The sequence below is a fragment of the Vidua macroura genome, chromosome 30 (assembly GCF_024509145.1).
Source record: "Vidua macroura isolate BioBank_ID:100142 chromosome 30, ASM2450914v1, whole genome shotgun sequence".
In the NCBI taxonomy this organism is placed as follows: domain Eukaryota; kingdom Metazoa; phylum Chordata; class Aves; order Passeriformes; family Viduidae; genus Vidua; species Vidua macroura.
Window position 1 is genome coordinate 974,525 of NC_071600.1, and position 19,384 is coordinate 993,908.

A 19,384-nucleotide genomic window follows, 5' to 3' on the forward strand; every position below is an offset into this window, starting at 1 on the left:
AATGCTTGGTTCCTCCCCCTGGGCGGAGCATCCCACAATGGGATGATGTCATTTTATCAGTCCTGCAGTGACACTCAATGGCCCATGAACAGAAGATGGCCCCTGGAGGGCGTTATCAGGGCTGAGTCATGGCAGAGATAAAGAACACTGCCCCACCTGTTTATCACAGTTCATGAAGATGGTGACTGAAAACACACTTTTGGTTACATCTTACATTGTCACCTGAAACAGGGAGGCAATCCCTGCTTGGGGTGGGGGGTGAACACCACCCCCCTTACCCAAACTGGCTCAGGTGTAAAACCCCCACCCTGGGAAGGCCCCGCACACAGGGGACAATGTCACACTTGCCCTGCCCCAGGGGAGGTCTCTGTCCCTGTCACTCCCTTGCTCTCTGCCTTTTCTCTTTCTTTCCATCTCTCTCTCTACCTCACATTTACTGTTCAATAAAATCCACTTTGGATTTGGTCTCGTTAGCACGTTAATTGGGGCAGAGGCTTCTCTCTAACCATTTTATTAACCAGATGGTGACATTATTTTGGCTCAATGAGTTCAGGGCACTGTTGTCTGACCCCAAGTGCCTTTCACAACAGCATGGTTCCCTCCTCTGCGCAGATTGTGGCTCCTTCTAGAGGAACTCTTGGAAACTTTAACGCAGCTTCCTCTGAGGGACTTGTGGGAGAACTTATGAGGAAAATGGCTGTTGTGGGTTGCCAGTGTAAAGAAAATATTTTTTTGTCCTTCCTTGAAAAGTTTGTTAAAATCATTGGAGGAAAGGGACCAAATGACAAATGCAAGACTGAAAAGGATCATTCACCACAAGTTGAGGAACACAAGGCTGCTAAAAGTCCTACAAGATGCCCAGCTCAAGTAATGAATTCCCAAAAACTCCCGAATTCATAGGTTTGAGAGCTTTGCCAAATGTGGGAATCATTATTTTCTTCGTCCCTGTCACCTTTGTGACAGATACACAGAACTTTCCATTTTTTCACAGAATCTGTATTGGGCCAAATTTCCACTTTCCTTTTATCGGAACCTGCCAGCAGCTGAGCTGGAGCTGTGCAGGAACTGATGAAATTTGCAAGTGCCACAGAATTGCTTCTATTGTCAGTTTATTCATGTTTGGGATTTGTGTTTCCATCACAGGTGACTTGTGGGACGAGCAAATATTCCTCAAGGCATTTTATGGAGGGTTAAGTTTGATTTCTGCTGAGTTTATTTTGTCTGGTGCCCAGGGGATGTTCGAGGGGTCTCTGTGCCTCTTGCCCTGGGGGATGCTTGGGAGGGGCTTGGATGGGTTGTTGTTGCCCCTGTCACCCCAGGCCATTCCCCAGGGGGTCTCCATCGTTCTCACCCCAGGGAATGCCTGGGGGGTCTCCCTCCCTCTCACCCTGTGCCAGGGGCTGCTCAGGGCAGTCTCTCTCCCTCTCAGCCCAGGGGATGCTCGGGGGTCTCTGTCCTCTCACCCTGGGGAATTCTCAGGGGGTCTCCATCCCTCTGGCCTCAGAGAATGCCTGTGCAGGGCTGGGGACCAGGGGCTCTGTGTCCCTCTCACCACTGAGGGTGCTCGGGGCTGGGGGGGCTCTCCGACCTTCTCATCCCTGGGGAGGCCAGGGGGGTCTCTGTCCCTCTCAACCCTGGTGTGACCCTGCCCAAACATCATCGGGGTCAGAGGGACAGAGACACCCCCAAACCCCCAGAAAGGCTGAACCTGGGATTTGGTCTGGGTCTGAGGGTTTAGGAAGGGGCTGGAATTGGGGCTGGGGTTGGAGCTGGGGCTGAGATTTGGATTAGAGCTGGGCTTGGGGTTAAGGCTAGACATGGGATTGGCTTTAGGGCTGGGGTTGGGATTGGGTCTGGGGCTAGATGAGTCTGGCACTGGGATGAGATTAAATACAGAACTGTGAGTGTGTCTAAACGTGGAGTGAGATTGAGACCAGGATCAGGGTCAGGTTTGGGACTGAGCGCACGCAGAGCGGGACAGGGGGGATGTCACTGCAGGATGTCCCTGGCATGGTCCCAGCCCTCCTCAGGGGTCAGAAAACAGTGCCTAAAATCTCTGCAAAATAATGCTGCAATCTGGTTTACAAAATTGTTAGAGTTGCCTCTGCCCCAATTAAGGTGCTAACGAGACCAAATCCCAAGTGGATTTTATTGAACAGTTAATGTGAGGTAAAGAGAGAGATGGAAAGAAAGAGAAGAGAGGGGAGGCCAAGGGAGTGACAGGGACAGAGACCTCCCCTGGGGCAGGGCAAGGGTGACATTGTCCCCTGTGTGCGGGGCCTTCCCAGGGTGGGGGTTTTACACCTGAGCCAGTTTGGGTAAGGGGGGTGGTGTTCACCCCCCACCCCGAGCAGGGATTGCCTCCCTGTTTCAGGTGACAATGTAAGATGTAACCAAAAGTGTGTTTTCAGTCACCATCTTCATGAACCGTTATAAACAGGTGGGGCAGTGTTCTTTATCTCTGCCATGACTCAGCCCTGATAACGCCCTCCAGGGGCCATCTTCTGTTCATGGGCCATTGAGTGTCACTGCAGGACTGATAAAATTACATCATCCCATTGTGGGATGCTCCGCCCAGGGGGAGGAACCAAGCATTCCTACCTGGATATAATCTCACCCTTGCAACACCAGGGGCACCTTGCCTACTGGATTCCCAGAGGACAAGAGCTCCATAAGCACCACTGGACCTTCAGAGGAAGACCAGACCCTTCTACAGGATCACTGCTTTGACAGAATCATGTTCATCACTCCAACAGGACTGCAGCCACCATTTCATCAGACTGCTACCACCACCCTGACCAACGGGGTGTCAGGTTATATCCTGACTCTGTCAGATTAAGCCAGTGTTTCTGGATCATTGCCGTGATCCTAATTTTCTTATTAAATTGTAATTCCGGCATAAGTTCTCGCCCTGCTTTGCTCCAAACCAGTACAAAACTCAATGTGTGCACAATTTGTTTTCTTCCCAGAACAGAATTTCCCATCGCCAAACATTCACCACATGGAGGTGGAGGCTGCAAGGATGAGGAAGGAGCCCTGGGACCCCCAGGCAGGTGAGGAGGAAGTCAGTGCCCCTTTCCCCCTCTCTCCTGCTCCATCTCCCCTATGTCCTCCATGGCCCCTGGCTGCAGGACAACCCCGCTGCCGACGCCGTCCTGCCGGGGACGCACTGGGGGGATCTCCTTCCCCTTCCCTCTGGCACGGAGGCAAATCCCATCCTCTCCTTGACCTTCCTGCCCCAGACAAGGAGCTGAGGATGGAGACCAGGGAGGACAAATCCCCACAGGAGAACCTCGTGGAAGAGGCTGTTTTGAGCAGCTCCACAGCACAGGAATCCAACGGGGAGGAAAATCCCAAGATATCTCACAGGAGGAAGGGCTGCAAACCCAGCCCAGGGTGCTCTGAGGAGGAAAGACCCACCCTGTACCAGGAAGGTGGACAGAGCTCCAGCCAGAGCTCGGAGCTGGTGGTCCATGAGCAGCTCCATGATGGCGAGAAGCCCCACAAGTGCTTGGAGTGTGGGAAGAGCTTCAGGCGGAGCAACAACCTGATCTGCCACCAGATGATCCACACCGGGGAATGGCCCTATGAGTGTGGGGAGTGTGGGAAGGGCTTCAGCTGCAGATCCAAACTCGTCATCCACCAACGCATTCACACTGGGGAGAGAACCTACGAGTGTGGGGAATGTGGGAAGAGCTTCAGCCGAAGGTCCTACTTGATCCGCCACCAGATCATCCACACTGGAGAATGGCCATACAAATGTGGGGAATGTGGGAAGAGCTTCAGCCAGAGGTCCCAGCTGATCATCCACCAAATGGTCCACACTGGGGAGAGGCCCTACGAGTGTCCTGAGTGTCAGAAGAGGTTTCAGAGCAGCTCCCATCTCCTCCGGCACCAGCGGATTCACACCGAGGAGAGGCCCTTCCTCTGCCCTGACTGTGGGAAGGGCTTCAAACACAACTCCACCCTCGTCACCCACCAGCGCATCCACACCGGGGAGAGGCCCTACGAGTGTCCCACATGTGGGAAGGGCTTCTTCAGCAGCTCTGCCTTGATCAAACACCAACGGACCCACCGCTAAGGGAAGCCCCCTGCAAGTGCCCCAACTGCAGGAAGAGCTTTGTGCACTGCTCCAACTCCATCCTCCATGGGAGGACCCACGTAGGTCAGAGCCCCGGTGACCCACATTCCCTGTGATCCATGTTGAGAAGACACCTGGCTGGTTTTCATTTTGGTTTGGCCTTAGTATTCTTTCGATCTTCATCCCGTAAAAACACCTGAAATAGGACCAAAAAGAAAGAAATTTCTCAGAGATGTCTAAAGTCTCACCATTTCACAGCTAATTTAAGGTGAATATCTGGTTTGGGAACATATTATGAAAGATTTCTTGGTCCTTGGGGGATTTTGGGCAGTGTTCTTCATCTCTCTGCATTCCAAACAACAAATAATAGTCCCACTGAAAACAACGCAATCTTACCCCAAAAAGTCTCAATCACATCTAAAAATTGCTTGTTCCCACCTCAAAAAAACCCAATCCCATGATAAAATTACTCAATTCCTTAGCCTCTAGGGTGAGATGGGGTTGGAAGAAGATTGGGAGAAGTGGGATCCAAATTTGGAGCAGTGGGATTGGGGTTCTGTGGGACTGGGTGGGTGGGATGTATTTTAGCAGTAAATAAAACTTTCAGAATTATTTATTCCTGTCCCATTCATTGTCCATCAATTCTGGTTTGTTTTCACAAGTGCCGCCTTCTCAGCTGTTTGTGTTTGTGTCCTCCTTTCTCTCCTGCCTTTCTCTGCCTGCTCTGTTTCTCTCTCAGTGCCTCCCTTGACCCAGGGCAGCTCCCACCAAAGGCCCTGCCCTGATTTCATTCCCAATCCAGGAGCTACAACCACCATGGGTGAAGTTATGAAGGCTGGCAGTGAAATGTCACTGTAGGATCTTGCTCCACTTGGCTTTTGGCTCTTCCATAAGAGCTTTGCCTTCAGGGGCAGGAAGATCTTTTCCTGGCTGGGAACTGGAATTCCAGCCCCTGGGAGCATGTGCCATGGATCCCAGAGGGGCATTCCCGAGGCTCCCAGGGTGCTGCTCCTGCCGTGCCTCCCAAGGAGCTGTGCAGGCCCAGGGGACAAGGTGCAGCAGCTGTGTTGGTTCTGCAGTGCCACAAGGGCCCCTGGTTTCATGAGTTTCTGCACTGCCAACAGCGGTTCCTGGGTTCCCATGGTGCCCTGCTGTGTCACCATGGATATTTGGTGGCATGAAGTTCCTCAGTGTCACAATGGCCTACCTGGCTCCATGAGCTTCCGCAGTGTCCAAATGGCCTCCTTGGATGGGCAGTGTCACCATGGGCCATTGGCTCCATGCAGCCCCTCTGGTTTACCATGGGCTCCTTGGTTCCATGAGGTTCTGGGGGTGTCTCCATGGTCTCCTTGGATCCACAGTGTCACAATGGACCACATAAAACCTTTATCATGGCATTGACTTCATTAACTTAGCCCATTTAACCTAAAAACCTTTAAGCCTTAAGATGATAAGTTACCTAAAAATGTTCCAGGTAAGTTGGATTAGAAGGAGAAGAAATAGAGAACAACAGAAAGGCAGAAGATCTATAGAAAGACGCACACACAGTCACCAACTGCTCGGGTTCCAGCATCGCCAACAGAGGAACCCCAGGAGAAGGCAGGAGCCAGACCATGGGCTGGCCTCGAGCTCCGGCTTTTAACCCCCTGGGCCTCCATGGGCCCGCCCCTGGGGTGGGACTGCCAGGTGATTGCCCAATCAGAGTCAGGGTAGGCACCAGCTGCTGGTGATTGATTGACAGCTCAGCCAATCAGAGCTGGGTTAGCACTGCCTGCTGTGTGATTGATTGACAGCTCAGCCAATCAGAGCTGGGTTGGCACCGCCCCTGCTGTGTGATTGACAGCTGTGCCAGGTCAGGGCTGGGGGCGGGGCTCTGTCCCACCACAAACCAAGGCCTGACCCGGCCCTGGCCCCACACGGGCATTCCGAGCATCCCAAGGGGTCTCGGGACATCGATCTCATCCAGCCTCTGACAGTGACCACGGTGACACTGGGGAACCTCATGGAGCCATGGGTCAGTTGTGACAATGCAGGCCCAAGGACACCACGGTGACACTGTGGAACCTCATGGAACCAAGGGGCCATTGTGACACTGGCCTGACTCATGGAATCACCATTGTGAAACTCGGGGGCCCCAAGGAACTAAGGGTCCGTGGTGACCTTGTGGAGCCCGCAGTGTCACAGAGGAGCCGTTGTGACACAGCGAGGGCGCATGGAGCCGAGGGGCCATTGTGACACATCAGGGCTCTGTGGAACCACAAAGCCATTGTGACATTGCAAGGCCTCATGGAAGCACGGGGCCATTGTGACACTGCAGAAGCAAGGGGGACATTGTGACACTCCAGGGCCTCATGGAACCAAGGAGACCATTGTGACACTGTGGGGTCCCACGAAACCAAGGGAACATGGAACAGGTCTGGCTGGCTGGGGCTCCTGGGGACCACCTGTGTTGTGGTTTGACATGGAAGTGAATTTTTTCCAGGAAGTTGGGTCAAAACAATCAATGGTCAGGTTTGGATATTGGCACCTGGAGTGACCACTGAAAGTATGGACACGCCTCTGAGAACACAGGGGGTTAAAAGCAAGAACTCCCAGGGGAACTGTCTCTTTAATTCCGGTCGTCAGAGAGTGCAGACTCTCCCCCGCCCAGCCTTAGGCTGAGTGGGGGAGGGGAAGCCACGAGGCCTTGTCCAGGTAGGCCGAGGGGGCTGAGGGTCTCGAACCGAGCCAGCTCCTGGACGGAAGGGTTGAGAGAAGCGGAGATGCCTTTGTTTCCCCCCCCCCACAGAGGGAAAGCGACAGAGAGCCTGGCGGCACCTGGAAATTTGCCGGCAGATGTGAAGGAGAAGGGGGGGGGATGATGTCCAGTGTCCAGGGAGTCTGAACTTTTAATCCTTTCCAGGAAATGAGGGCTTTGTAAAATATTACTCCTCCTTGATTTGTAGTGGAATAGAGACAGTCCGGGACCTGAGATGTTAGAAGAAGAAATATTTAGGTGGGAGGAGATGATGAAGTAGCTTTTGGCTGGACTTTTCTTGTTAGCCATGGACTGAACCAAAATCTCCTGCAATAGAGACTGCATTTTAGGGGGATGCAGTGGTGACCCAAGGAGACCTGCTTCAGCTTCTAACAGCACAGGGATGGCAAGAACAGAAGAAAGCTGAGGAGGGAATGGTGATGCCCTCTGTCTTTGGGAAGAAGATGATCTCTGTTCTTCTTGGACCCTTGGCCCCAGGGGAAAATGGGGGGGACGGTAGTCCCAAGATGAGAAGCTGAACTGTTGTATCTTTGGGTCCGTGGCAAAGCATCCTTAAAGGAGCCCTATGAGCAGTCTGTCCATGCACGGTGGTGAGAGCACTGTGCCATGGAAACGAGAGTGTCACACTGGCAGATTTTCTCCGGGCGGTTGCCATGTGTGACAGGGAAACACAGGAGGTGGCAACTGTGTTTCCTGGGGGGTCTGTGGTGCAAGAGAGACTTCTCTCTCCCTTGATAGTTTGAGTATTGATTATCTGAAGGGTGGTAATTTCATCAGGAATTCCGGGTGATGTTTCATGGTGGGTGTTTTAGGAATTGGGAGGAGGAGGGGTGTTTTAAAAGGTCTTCATCCTGGATTTAGTTTATGTGTTTTCTGTAGTAGTAGTAGTTTAATAAATTTTTTTTTCCCTTTGTTATTAAGCTTGGGCCTGATCTGCTCTGTTCCTGATAACATCTCACAGCATTTATTTAAGGAAAGTATATTTTCATAAGGACGCTGGCATTGCGCCAGTGTCCAACCATGACATTTTTTGGTTCCCTGACTGGGAATCGAATTCTGGGCAAGATGAAATGAAGATAAGATAAAAGCTGTGAGATTAGATCAAAGGGAATAAGAGCAAAGCATGTATTAAGTTATAGTACCAATATAGAAGTAGAAAGTTAGTGTAAGTTATTGTTTTATGTAGAAGCGTGTTGAATGTAATTTTGATAATAATTTTAGAAATGTGTGTTCTCAGAGGTGAAGGGTAGAGTGTCGTGGTTTGACATGGAAGTGAATTTTTTCCAGGAAGTTGGGTCAAACCAATCAGTGGTCAGGTTTGGATAATGGCACCTGGAGTGACCACTGAAAGTATGGACACGCCTCTGAGAACACAGGGGGTTAAAAGCAAGAACTCCCAGGGGAACTGTCTCTTTGGTTCCGGTCATCAGAGAGTGCAGACTCTCCCCTGCCCAGCCACGGGCTGGGTGGGGGAGGGGAAGCCACGCGGCCTTGTCCAGGTAGGCCGAGGGGCTGAGGGTCTGGAACCGAGCCAGCTCCTGTGGACAGAAGGGTGGAGAGAAGTCAGAGATGCCTTTGTCCCCCCCCCCCCAAGAGGGAAAGAGACAGAGAGCCTGGCCGCACCTGGAAATTTGCCGGCAGAGGAGAAGGAGAAAGGGGGGGGGTGATGCCCAGTGTGGGAGACGGAACGCTGGACCGAGATATCAGCCGTCCGGGGAGACTGAACTTTTAACCCTTTCCGGGAAATGAGGGCTTTGTAAAATATTACTCCTCCTTGATTTGTAGTGGAATAGAGATAGTCCGGGACCTGAGATGTTCAAAGAAGAAATATTTAGGTGAGAGGAAATGATGAAGTAGCTTTTAGCTGGACTTTTCTTGTTAACCATAGACTGAACCAAAATCTCCTGCAATAGAGACTGCATTTTAGGAGGATGCAGTGGTGACTCAGGGAGACCTGTTTCAGCTTCGAACAGCACAAGAATAGCGAGAAACGAAGAAAGCTGAAGAAGAAATAGTGATACCCTCTGTCTTCAGGAAGAAGATGAGTCCTGTTTTTAGACCCCTCAGCCCCAGGGGAAAATAGGGGGGACTGTAGTCCCAAGATGAGAAACTGAACTGTTGTATCTTTGATACAACAGCAAAGCATCCTTAAAGGAGCCCTATGAGCAGTCTGTCCATGCACGGTAGTGAGAGCACTGTAACATAGAATAGAGAGTGTCACACTAGCAGATTTTTTTTTTCCAGGCGGTTGCCATGTGTGACAGGGAAACAGGGGGGCAGCTGTGTTTCCTGAAGAATCTGTAGTACAAGAAAGACTTCTCTCTCCCTTGATAGTTTAAGTATAGATTACCTGAAAGGTAGTAATTTAATCAAGAATCCCAGGTAATGTTTCATAGCTGAGTGTTTTTAGAAATTAAGAAGAAGAGAAGTGTTTTGAAAGGTCTTCATCCTAGATTTAGTTTATGTGTTTTCTGTATTAGTAGTAGTTTAATAAAGTTTTTTTCCTTTGTTATTAAGCTTGAGCCTGCTCTGCTCTGTTCCTGATAACATCTCACAGCATTTATTTAAGGAAAGTACATTTTCATAAGGACGCTGGCATTGCGCCAGTGTCCAACCATGACAGGTTCCTCCCCCTGGGCGGAGCATCCCACAATGGGATGATGTAATTTTATCAGTCCTGCAGTGACACTCAATGGCCCATGAACAGAAGATGGCCCCTGGAGGGCGTTATCAGGGCTGAGTCATGGCAGAGATAAAGAACACTGCCCCACCTGTTTATCACAGTTCATGAAGATGGTGACTGAAAACACACTTTTGGTGACATCTTACATTGTCACCTGAAGCAGTGAGGCAATCCCTGCTCGGGGTGGGGGGTGAACACCACCCCCCTTACCCAAACTGGCTCAGGTGTAAAACCCCCACCCTGGGAAGGCCCCGCACACAGGGGACAATGTCACCCTTGCCCTGCCCCAGGGGAGGTCTCTGTCCCTGTCACTCCCTTGCTCTCCCCTCTTTGCTCTTTCTTTCCATCTCTCTCTACCTCACATTTACTCTTCAATAAAATCCACTTTGGATTTGGTCTCGTTAGCACCTTAATTGGGGCAGAGACATCTCTCTAACAATTTTATTAACCAGATGGTGACATTATTTTGGCATTGCGAGTTCAGGGCACTGTTGTGTGACCCCAAGTGCCTTTAACAACAGCATGGTTCCCTCCGCTGAGCAGATTGTGGCTCCTTATAGAGGAACTCTTGGAAACTTTAACGCAGCTTCCTCTGAGGGACTTGTGGGAGAACTTACGAGGAAAATGGCTGTTGTGGGTTGCCAGTGTAAAGAAAATATTTTGTTGTCCTTCCTTGAAAAGTTTGTTAAAATCACTGGAGGAAAGGGACCAAATGACAAATGCAAGACTGACAAGGATCATTCACTACAAGTTGAGGAACACAAGGCTGCTAAAAGTCCTACAAGATGCCCAGCTCAAGTAACTAAATTCCCAAAAAAATCCCGAATTCATAGGTTTGAGGGCTTTGCCAATGTGAGAATCATTCTTTTCTTTGTCCCTGTCACCTTTGTGACAGATACACAGAGCTTTCCCTTTTTTAAAATAATCTGTATTGGGCCAAATTTTCACTTTTCTTTTATCGAAACCTGCCAGCATCTGAGCTGGAGCTGTGCAGGAACCGATGAAACTTGGAATTGACACAGAATTGCTTCTATTGTCAGTTTATTCATGTTTGGGATAGGTTTGCATTTCTATCGCAAGGGAGTTGTGGGAAGAGCAAATATTCCTCAAGGCATTTTATGCAGAGTTATATTTGATTTCTGCCAAGTTTGTTTTGTCCAGTGTCCAGGGGATGTTCGAGGGGTCTCTGTGCCTCTCACCCTGGGGGATGCTTGGGAGGGGCTTGGATGGGTTGTTGTTGCCCCTGTCACCCCAGGCCATTCCCCAGGGGGTCTCCATCGTTCTCACCCCAGGGAATGCCTGGGGGGTCTCACTCCCTCTCACCCTGTGCCAGGGGGTGCTTGGGGCAGTCTCTGTCCCTCTCAGCCCAGGGGATGCTCGGGGGTCTCTGTCTCCTTGCCCTGGGGGATGCTTGGGGGGTCTCCATCCCTCTGGCCTCAGGGAATGCCTGTGCAGGGCTGGGGACCAGGGGCTCTGTGTCCCTCTCACCGCTGAGGGTGCTCGGGGCTGGGGGGGCTCTCCGACCTTCTCATCCCTGGGGAGGCCGGGGGGGTCTCTGTCCCTCTCAGCCCTGGTGTGACCCTGCCCAAACATCATCAGGGTCAGAGGGACAGAGACACCCCCAATCCCCCAGAAGGGCTGAACCTGGGATTTGGTTTGGACTGAGGATTTAGGAAGGGGCTGGAATTGGGGCTGGGGTTGGAGCTGGGATGGAGATTTGGATTAGAGCTGGGATTGGGGTTAAGGCTAGACATGGGATTGGCTTTAGGGCTGGGGTTGGGATTGGGTCTGGGGCTAGATGAGTCAGGCACTGGGATGAGATTAAATACAGAACTGTGAGTGTGTCTAAATGTGGAGTGAGATTGAGACCAGGATCAGGGTCAGGTTTGGGACTGAGCACACGCAGAGCAGGACAGGGGGGATGTCACTGCAGGATGTCCCTGGCATCGTCCCAGCCCTCCTCAGGCACCTCCAAACATGGGGGCAGCTGGGTGCTCTGAGATCCAGGTGCTCCCATGCTGCCCCTCAGTACCAGGCGAGCATTCCCTGAGGGCAGCCCTGAATGTGACCCTTGGGGCTCTTGGATCAGCCCTCACATCCCTGTGGGAGGAGCTGCAGACATGGTGACCGTTTTCCCCCCCCAACCAGCCTTTTCCTGAGGAAGGGTGAAGCCCAGCTGTCCTCCTCCTCTCCTCAGCTGAGGATGTCAAACTCCCCCGGAGCAGGAAAATCCCCATTCCCTGTTTCCTTGTGGCTGCAGCCTGGAACATGCACTCAGAATGAAGAACGTTATGACAGCCCTGCTGAATGACACCGGGAGGAGGTTTGTGAGAAAGGGAGGAAATTGTATTTTGATAGGAAATAAAGCTACAATATTACTTCTTTCCATCGCATTCGCTGTTTGTGTTTATGTTCTCCTTTCTCTCCTGCCTCTCTTTGCCTGCTCTGTTTCAGTCTCAGTGTCTCCCTTGACACAGGGCAGCTCCCACCAAAGACCCTGCCCTAATTTCATTCCCAGTGCAGGAGCTACAACCACCATGGGTGAAGGTATGAAGGCTGGCAGTGAAATGTCACTGTAGGATCTTGCTCCACTTGGCTTTTGGCTCTTCCATAAGAGTTTTGCCTTCAGGGACAGGAACATCTTTCCCTGGCTGGGAACTGGAATTCCAGCCCCTGGGAGCGTGTGCCATGGATCCCAGAGGGGCATTCCCGAGGCTCCCAGGGTGCTGCTCCTGCCGTGCCTCCCAAGGAGCTGTGCAGGGCCAGGGGACAAGGTGCAGCAGCTGTGTTGGTTCTGCAGTGCCACAAGGGCCCCTGGTTCCATGAGTTTCCGCACTGCCAACAGCGGTTCCTGGGTTCCCGTGGTGCCCTGCTGTGTCACCATGGATATTTGGTGGCATGAAGTTCCTCAGTGTCACAATGGCCTACCTGGCTCCATGAGCTCCCGCAGTGTCCAAATGGCCTCCTTGGATGGGCAGTGTCACCATGGGCCATTGGCTCCATGCAGCCCCGCTGGGTCACCGTGGGCTCCTTGGTTCCATGAGGTTCTGGGGGTGTCTCCATGGTCTCCTTGGATCCACAGTGTCACAATGGACCACTGGATCCATGTGGCCCTGCTGTGTCACCGTGGCCCCTTGTTTCTATGGGACCCCAGGGTCACAATTGACTCCTTGCTTCCACGTCACCCCCTCAGTGCCAAAATGGCCCCTTCCTTCCATGGGGAACACAAAAGATTTATAGAAACATGGAGCAAATCCTGCTTAACACAGCTGGGAACATCTGTTTGCATTCAAAAGAGAGCTTAAAGGTGAGGATGGCACCAGCAGCTTCCATCTGCAACAGAGACCCAGGGAAAGGACAGGGATACCTGGGAGACTCAGAGAATTCTGCTTTCAGAGATCATTTCTGGCCACACTGTCCCTTGTAGAAAGGTGACACCATTCCAGGCAGCCTGTACTGAGCAGGTGCTTCCTGAGTGGGGTTTGTTGCTCAGGAAACCTGCTCAGGCTTTTCCATTCCTTCCTTCCCAAGAGGAAAACTTCTCCTGGGCCTGTGTGCAGGCAGAGCCCTGAGGAGAGCAGGTGGGACACGGTGCACTGGGCTGGGACATGGAGCTGCAGAGCTCAGGGACAAGGTTCTGCTGCAGGGCACAGGGATGTCAGTGCCAGGTGGGCCATGTCAGACATGCTGAGGCTGGGGCTGAGGAGCAGCTTGTCCAAACAGGGTCAGCCTGCACGGGGCTCATTCTTCTACATGCCCAGACCTCCTAAGGAGACATTCAGCATCCAGATCACCTGGGGATGCTTCTATCAGCTCTTCTCTGAACCGGAAATTTTTAAAAAATACTCGCTTGATTAAATAAAAAAATGATGAGTTGCACTTTGAAATCTTTCTCTTTAACAGAACTCCAAACTGACTCCAATCAGCTACACAAGCCCTGGAGACTTGAAGACCATTGAGTGAAGAGAAAGACCCCCAAAGTCTTTCTCTATTTTCATGATCCCCACAGAGGATTTGGGGCTGAGCCCAGGACCCTCAGGCACTGAGCGAAGGTTGAAGAAGCTGCTCAAGGAGTCAGAAGCAAAACTCCAAGTCCCTTGCAGCATCACTGGGCCCCACTGAGGGCAGGGACTGCCAAAGGCTCCCCAGGGACTGGTGAGAGCAGATCCTTGAGGCCAGGACTGCAGGGAGCCAAAGGCTCAGAGCAGGGAACTGCAATGCTGAGCAAGGCCTGGGCTGGCTGGGGGAAGCAGAAAGGCCAAGCCCTGAGCCCAGCCTGGCACAGCAGGGCCTGTCCCTCACGGGTGGCTCGGGGCTGTTTGTGGGGCAGTGGGATGTGAGGGGCAGCAAGGACAAATGTCACAAACCTGTGTGACACTCCAGATCCTCATGGAACCAAGGGGCCTGTGTGACACTGTGGGGCCTCATGGAAACAAGAGGCCATTGTGAGTCTGCAGGGCTGTAACACCCCAGAACACTGAAATGCTGGGGGGAAACAAAGGTTGCTTTACTTGAGTTTGGTGCACAGGAGAAACACCAACCAAATATTCTCAAAATAGCCAGATGAAAGAATATTCTCCTTGTTAGGAAGGGACCCACAAGGATCATCAAGTCCAGCTCTTCAGTGAATGGCCCACACAGGGCTTGTATCCACAGTCTCAGTGATACCAGCACCATGCTCTAACCAAGTGAGCTAAGAGGTAAAAATGACAAAAAATTTTACTGGCAAAATATGGACAATCAAGGAACTTGAGCAAAGGGTTTATTACAACATCCACTTCAACATAAACCTCTTATCCTAGCATTAACTTCATTAACTTATACCATTTGACCGAAAAACCTTTAAGCCTTCAGATGATAAGTTATCTAAAAATGTCCTAGGTAAATTGGATTAGAAGGAGAAGAAATAGAGAACAGCAGAAAGGCAGAAGATCTGTAGAAAGACACACACAGGCACCAACTGCTCGGGTTCCAGCGTCGCCAACAGAGGAACCCCAGGAGAAGGCAGGATCCAGACCATGGGCTGGCCTCGAGCTCCGGCTTTTAACCCCCTGGGCCTCCATGGGCCCGCCCCTGGGGTGGGACTGCCAGCTGATTGCCCAATCAGAGTCAGGGTAGGCACCAGCAGCTGCTGTGTGATTGATTGACAGCTCAGCCAATCAGAGCTGGGTTGGCACCGCCCCTGCTGTGTGATTGACAGCTGTGCCAGGCCAGGGCTGGGGGCGGGGCTCTGTCCCACCACAAACCAAGGCCTGACCCGGCCCTGGCCCCACACGGGCATTCCGAGCATCCCAAGGGGTCTCGGGACATCGATCTCATCCAGCCTCTGACAGCGACCACGGTGACACTGGGGAACCTCATGGAACCAAGGGGCCATTGTGACACTGTGCTGCCTCATGGAATCAAGGAGACCATTGTGGAACTCGAGGGCCCCAAGGAACCAAGGGTCCGTGGTGACCTTGTGCAGCCCGCAGTGTCACAGAGGAGCTGTTGTGACACAGCGAGGGCACATGGAGCCAAGGGGCCATTGTGACACATCAGGGCTTTGTGGAACCACAAAGCCATTGTGACATTGCAAGGCCTCATGGAAGCACGGGGCCATTGTGACACTGCAGAAGCAAGGGGGACATTGTGACACTCCAGGGCCTCATGGAACCAAGGAGACCATGGTGACACTGTGGGGTCCCACGAAACCAAGGGAACATGGAACAGGTCTGGCTGGCTGGAGCTCCTGGGGACCACCTGACAGGTCTGGCTGACCTTGGCATGGCGAGGGCTGCTTCTCACCTGCTCCTGAAGCACTGGGGCTCTGGGCTTTCCTTCCTATGGGAGAGAACTGTCCTTCTCCTTGATGCATCCATGGCCAAAACTGGGATTCCACTTCCAAAACTCTGTACATCCATGCAATGCAATCTGCCAGTACCGTCAAGTCTGGCTGGCCTTAGCCTCTGGTGGCTGCCCCTGCCACACTGGGGCTCGGTTCTTTCCTTCCCATGGAGATCCCTGTGACACTGTGGGGACCTCATGGAACCAAGGGGATCATTGTGGCACCACTGGAGCCCATGGAACCAAGGGGCCATGGTGACACAGCGGGGCTTCATGGACCCAGAGACCATCATGACTCTGTGGGGCCTGATGGAACCATGGAGACCATGAGGACCCTTCAGGGCCTCGTGTCACCAAGGGGGCATTGTGACACCTCAGGGCCTCCTGGGAGCAAGGGACCATTGGGACACTGTGGGGCCCCATGGAACCGAGGGCACATGGAACAGGTCTGCCTGGCTTGGCCTTCCAGGGGCCACCTGACAGGTCTGGCTGATGTTGGAATGCCAAGGGCTGCCTCTCATCAGCTCCTGGAGCACTGGGGCTCCGTGCTTTCCTTGCTATGGAAAAGAACTCTCTGACTTTCCAGATGCCCATTGCCAAAATTGGTATCATTCCTAAAAAATTTCCTAAATGCAAGAGTATGTCCCAGAAAAAAGCCTGCCAGCTCTGGCTGGCCTTGCCTTCTGGTGGTCACCGCACATCTGCCCCAGAAACAGAGGGGCTCTGTTCCTTCCTTTCTTCCTATGGAAACGAACTGGATTTCTACTCCTGGGTCCATGGCCAAAATTAGCATTTGGCCTCCCAAATTCTGTATATCTAAAGATTATTCCCAGACAAAAGTAGCCAGGACAGACAGGTCAGGCTGGCCCTGTCCTCTGGTGATTTTCTTAGACAATGAGCTGAAAACACCTTGGAGAGGGCCCAGAGATCTCCCATGGTGGGATTTTGTAGCCTTGGGCAGATGACCACTACATATGGACAAAGGAGCTCTGCGCTCTGTGCTGTTCTGGTGGTTTTGTATCACACAAGCGATGTCCTAAGAGAAGCTTCTAGCAGTTTGCTCTGTGTCCGACAAAAAACAAATCAGTAATAACCTTTGAGAATTGACAATCTGTTAAACCACTAAGGGAACTGGACACGCCTCTGTGAAGACACAAGTTAAAGAGGAAGAAGCCTGGCTGGGTCTCTTTGCCTTCTGGCCAGCACAGAGGTGCCAAGGCCGGGCCAGCCCCCGTCTGGGCCGGGGCGGGCCGGGCGGCTCCTGCCGTGGGGCCGGGCCCCTTCCCAGGGAGCCCGCCAGGCCCCATCGGCTGCCGGGCAGGGGAGGGGAGGCCGCGGGGCCGAGGCCGGGCCGGGCCGTGGCTGCGCTTGCTGACATCTGGCCGCTGCCGAGCCCTGCCCCGCCGCCAGCCCGGGCCCAGCCAGGATCCGCCGGGCCCCAGGAGCAGCCCCGGGCCGGGCCGGCTCGGCCAAGCTTCTGCCGCCCTTGGGCTTGGCCCGCAACCAGCGGGCAGGGCCAGGAGAAGCCATCGGCCCCGGCCGTGCTGCTGCTCTGCTCTGGCCTGGCTGCTGAGATCCTGGCCCTGCCCCCAGCGCCGCCCAGCCTGACACAGCCCCAGCGCAGCCGCTGCACAAACCTCCATGGGAAAACAGCTCCGGCCGCAAGGACCCAGCCCGGCCGGGCTCACGCAACCATCTGCAGGCCCCGCCTGAGATATTGACTCTTCCCGTGCTTCCATCCTCCCTCCAGTGAGAGAAAAGGACAAAGTGCAGGCACACAGAGGAGCAACGTGAAGACACCGAGGTCAGTGAAGAGGAAGTGGAGTCCCAGATGGGAGGGATGAGGAGATGCCTTGACCTTGGGACTGAAATCCTCTGGTAAAGCTATGGAGAAGGATGGAATTTATACATCAGACTCTCTTTTTCCCTATAATGCATTGAAAAGTATGTGGAGATGACTTGTTCAGCAAAGGCTTCTATGCTAAAGTAAGCAAATGTTGCAGTAGCTGTGATCCCATGAGAAGTTCGAACAGAGAAAGGGAGGAGAGTGATGAGACCCTGTGCCCTCAGGGAGAGATTAAGAAGACCTCTGTTCCCAGAGATGAAGATGATTTCAGAAATAGATGAAGAGAACCTTTGCTCTTAAACAGCTCATCTTCAAACTAATACCCCATAAGTTGACATGGCCCATAAACACAGCTGTGGGAAAAGCTGTGAAAAAATGGGAGGGACTGCACAACTTCAGATTTTTCCAGGAAGCTGCTATTTCTGGAAATGAAAAGCCAGGAGATAACTGTTTTATTGTGGAGAAGTCTCCATAACATTATCAAGAGGAACTTCTCTCGCTAAGTGAACTTAAGAAAGACTATTCTAGAGGTGATAAACTGACTGAAAATTTCAGGTTTTGTCTCTTTACATTGTCAGTAAGAAAGAAAATGTTGTAGGGAGCAGTGTTCTGAAAGTTTTGTTCTGATTCTTATTACTCTTTCTTTTAGTTACTATTCTAAACTTTTCTTTATACCCTTTTAAAGTTTCGAGCTGACTATTCCTTTTTCCTAAAACTATCTCACAGCAGGAAAGGAGTAAGTATATTCTAGTGAGTGCATTGGTAATTAGCCAGCACTGAACCCACCACACTAATTAATGCATTGGCCAAGAAGTCTCAAATTGAATAACCAAAACCACTACAGAAACTTCCTGATGAACTGCACCATGCCAGAGGGAAATCAAGGCAGAGCCATGGTTTGTCAGGACTTGCTTGATCCTAATGAGCCCCGTGGTGCATTTGGAGCTGAGCCCTGGAACCTCAGGGCCTGAGAGGAGATTGCACAAACCTTTCCAGGAGTCAAAGTCAGAAGAAAAGCCCAAAGTGTCTCCCGGCATTAATGGGTGCCACTGAGGTCCATCCCCAACACAGGCTCCTCATGGACTCCTTGGAAGAGAGAACTGGAGGCCAGGATGGCACAAAAACCTCTCAGAGACTGAAAATGGCACAAAAACCTCACCATGTGGAAAGGAAAACCCAAAGTTTGGGAAAACCCAAAGTTTGGGAAAAAGTTGAGTATCTCAAAGTATTAATGAGCCCCACTGAGTGTCAGTACAAAGCTCTCAAGGGACTCGTTAAAGCAGATAATTGGGGCCATGATTGCACAAACCTCTCACTGAGTCTGTATCCAAAGGGAAACACCAAGTACCTTAAAAGAACTGAGTACCTGGAAGCATTAATGAGCCCCACAGAGTGTTGTTCCTGACAAAGCCTCTCCAGGGACTAATTACAGCAGATAATTGGAGGCCATGATTGCAGAAAGCTCTCAGAGACTGCAAGGCAAAAGCCAAAGCCAAAGTCCTTTGAAAAACCTGCAGTCCCTGGGAGCATTGTGGAGCCCCCAGGGCCATTGCTGAGCAAGGCTCCCCAGGGACTCCTTCCAGCAGATCCTTGAGGCCACTGGGATGTGGGCTAGGGGGGGATGCTGAGGGCAGGACAAGGGGCTGACAGTGCCCAGCCTGGCTGGGGCTGTGCCAGGAGGCCCCAGGGCCTCAGGACAAGGTGTCTCCTGACAGCCCTTGCTGGCACAGACCCTGCTGTGCCCCAGGCCACCAAGACTTGGCTTCTCTTTGTCCCCACCTGTCATCAGTGCCTCCAGTTCTCTGCTCTGCCTGGGGCCTGGGGACACTTTCTCAGTCGTGTCCCTCAGTGGGACCCATTAAAAGTCCAAGAAACTTTGGAGTTGGATTCTGACTTGGAGCTCTGGAGAGGTTTCTGCAGCTCCCTCTCAGGGCCTGATGTTCAGGGCCTGAGCACAAAGCCCCAGAGGCTCATTCAAGTCCTTGTGCTGTGTCTGTGCTGCTGAGCTGGGCCGGCCTCCTGGCACAGAGGGTGATGCTGGTAAGCAAGCAGAGCTTCAAAAGCACATTTCTCTGGATGAGCAGCTCTTCTCCCAGCCCAGCAGGGCTGGGGCACTGCCTGCAGCCAGCGCGGGCACAGCCCAGAGGCACAGAGAGCTTCAATCAGTCAGGGCTGGGAAGGTGCTGAGAA

The 19,384-nt window shown here is 52.3% G+C and overlaps 2 pseudogenes; one reads left to right on the plus strand and one right to left on the minus strand.

The window, feature by feature from the left end:
* Positions 1–19,384, minus strand: part of LOC128820668 (uncharacterized) — a 1,438,581-nt pseudogene that overhangs the window by 395,594 nt on the left and 1,023,603 nt on the right.
* LOC128820670 (zinc finger protein 850-like) overlaps positions 1–19,384 on the plus strand; it is a 488,361-nt pseudogene that overhangs the window by 389,567 nt on the left and 79,410 nt on the right.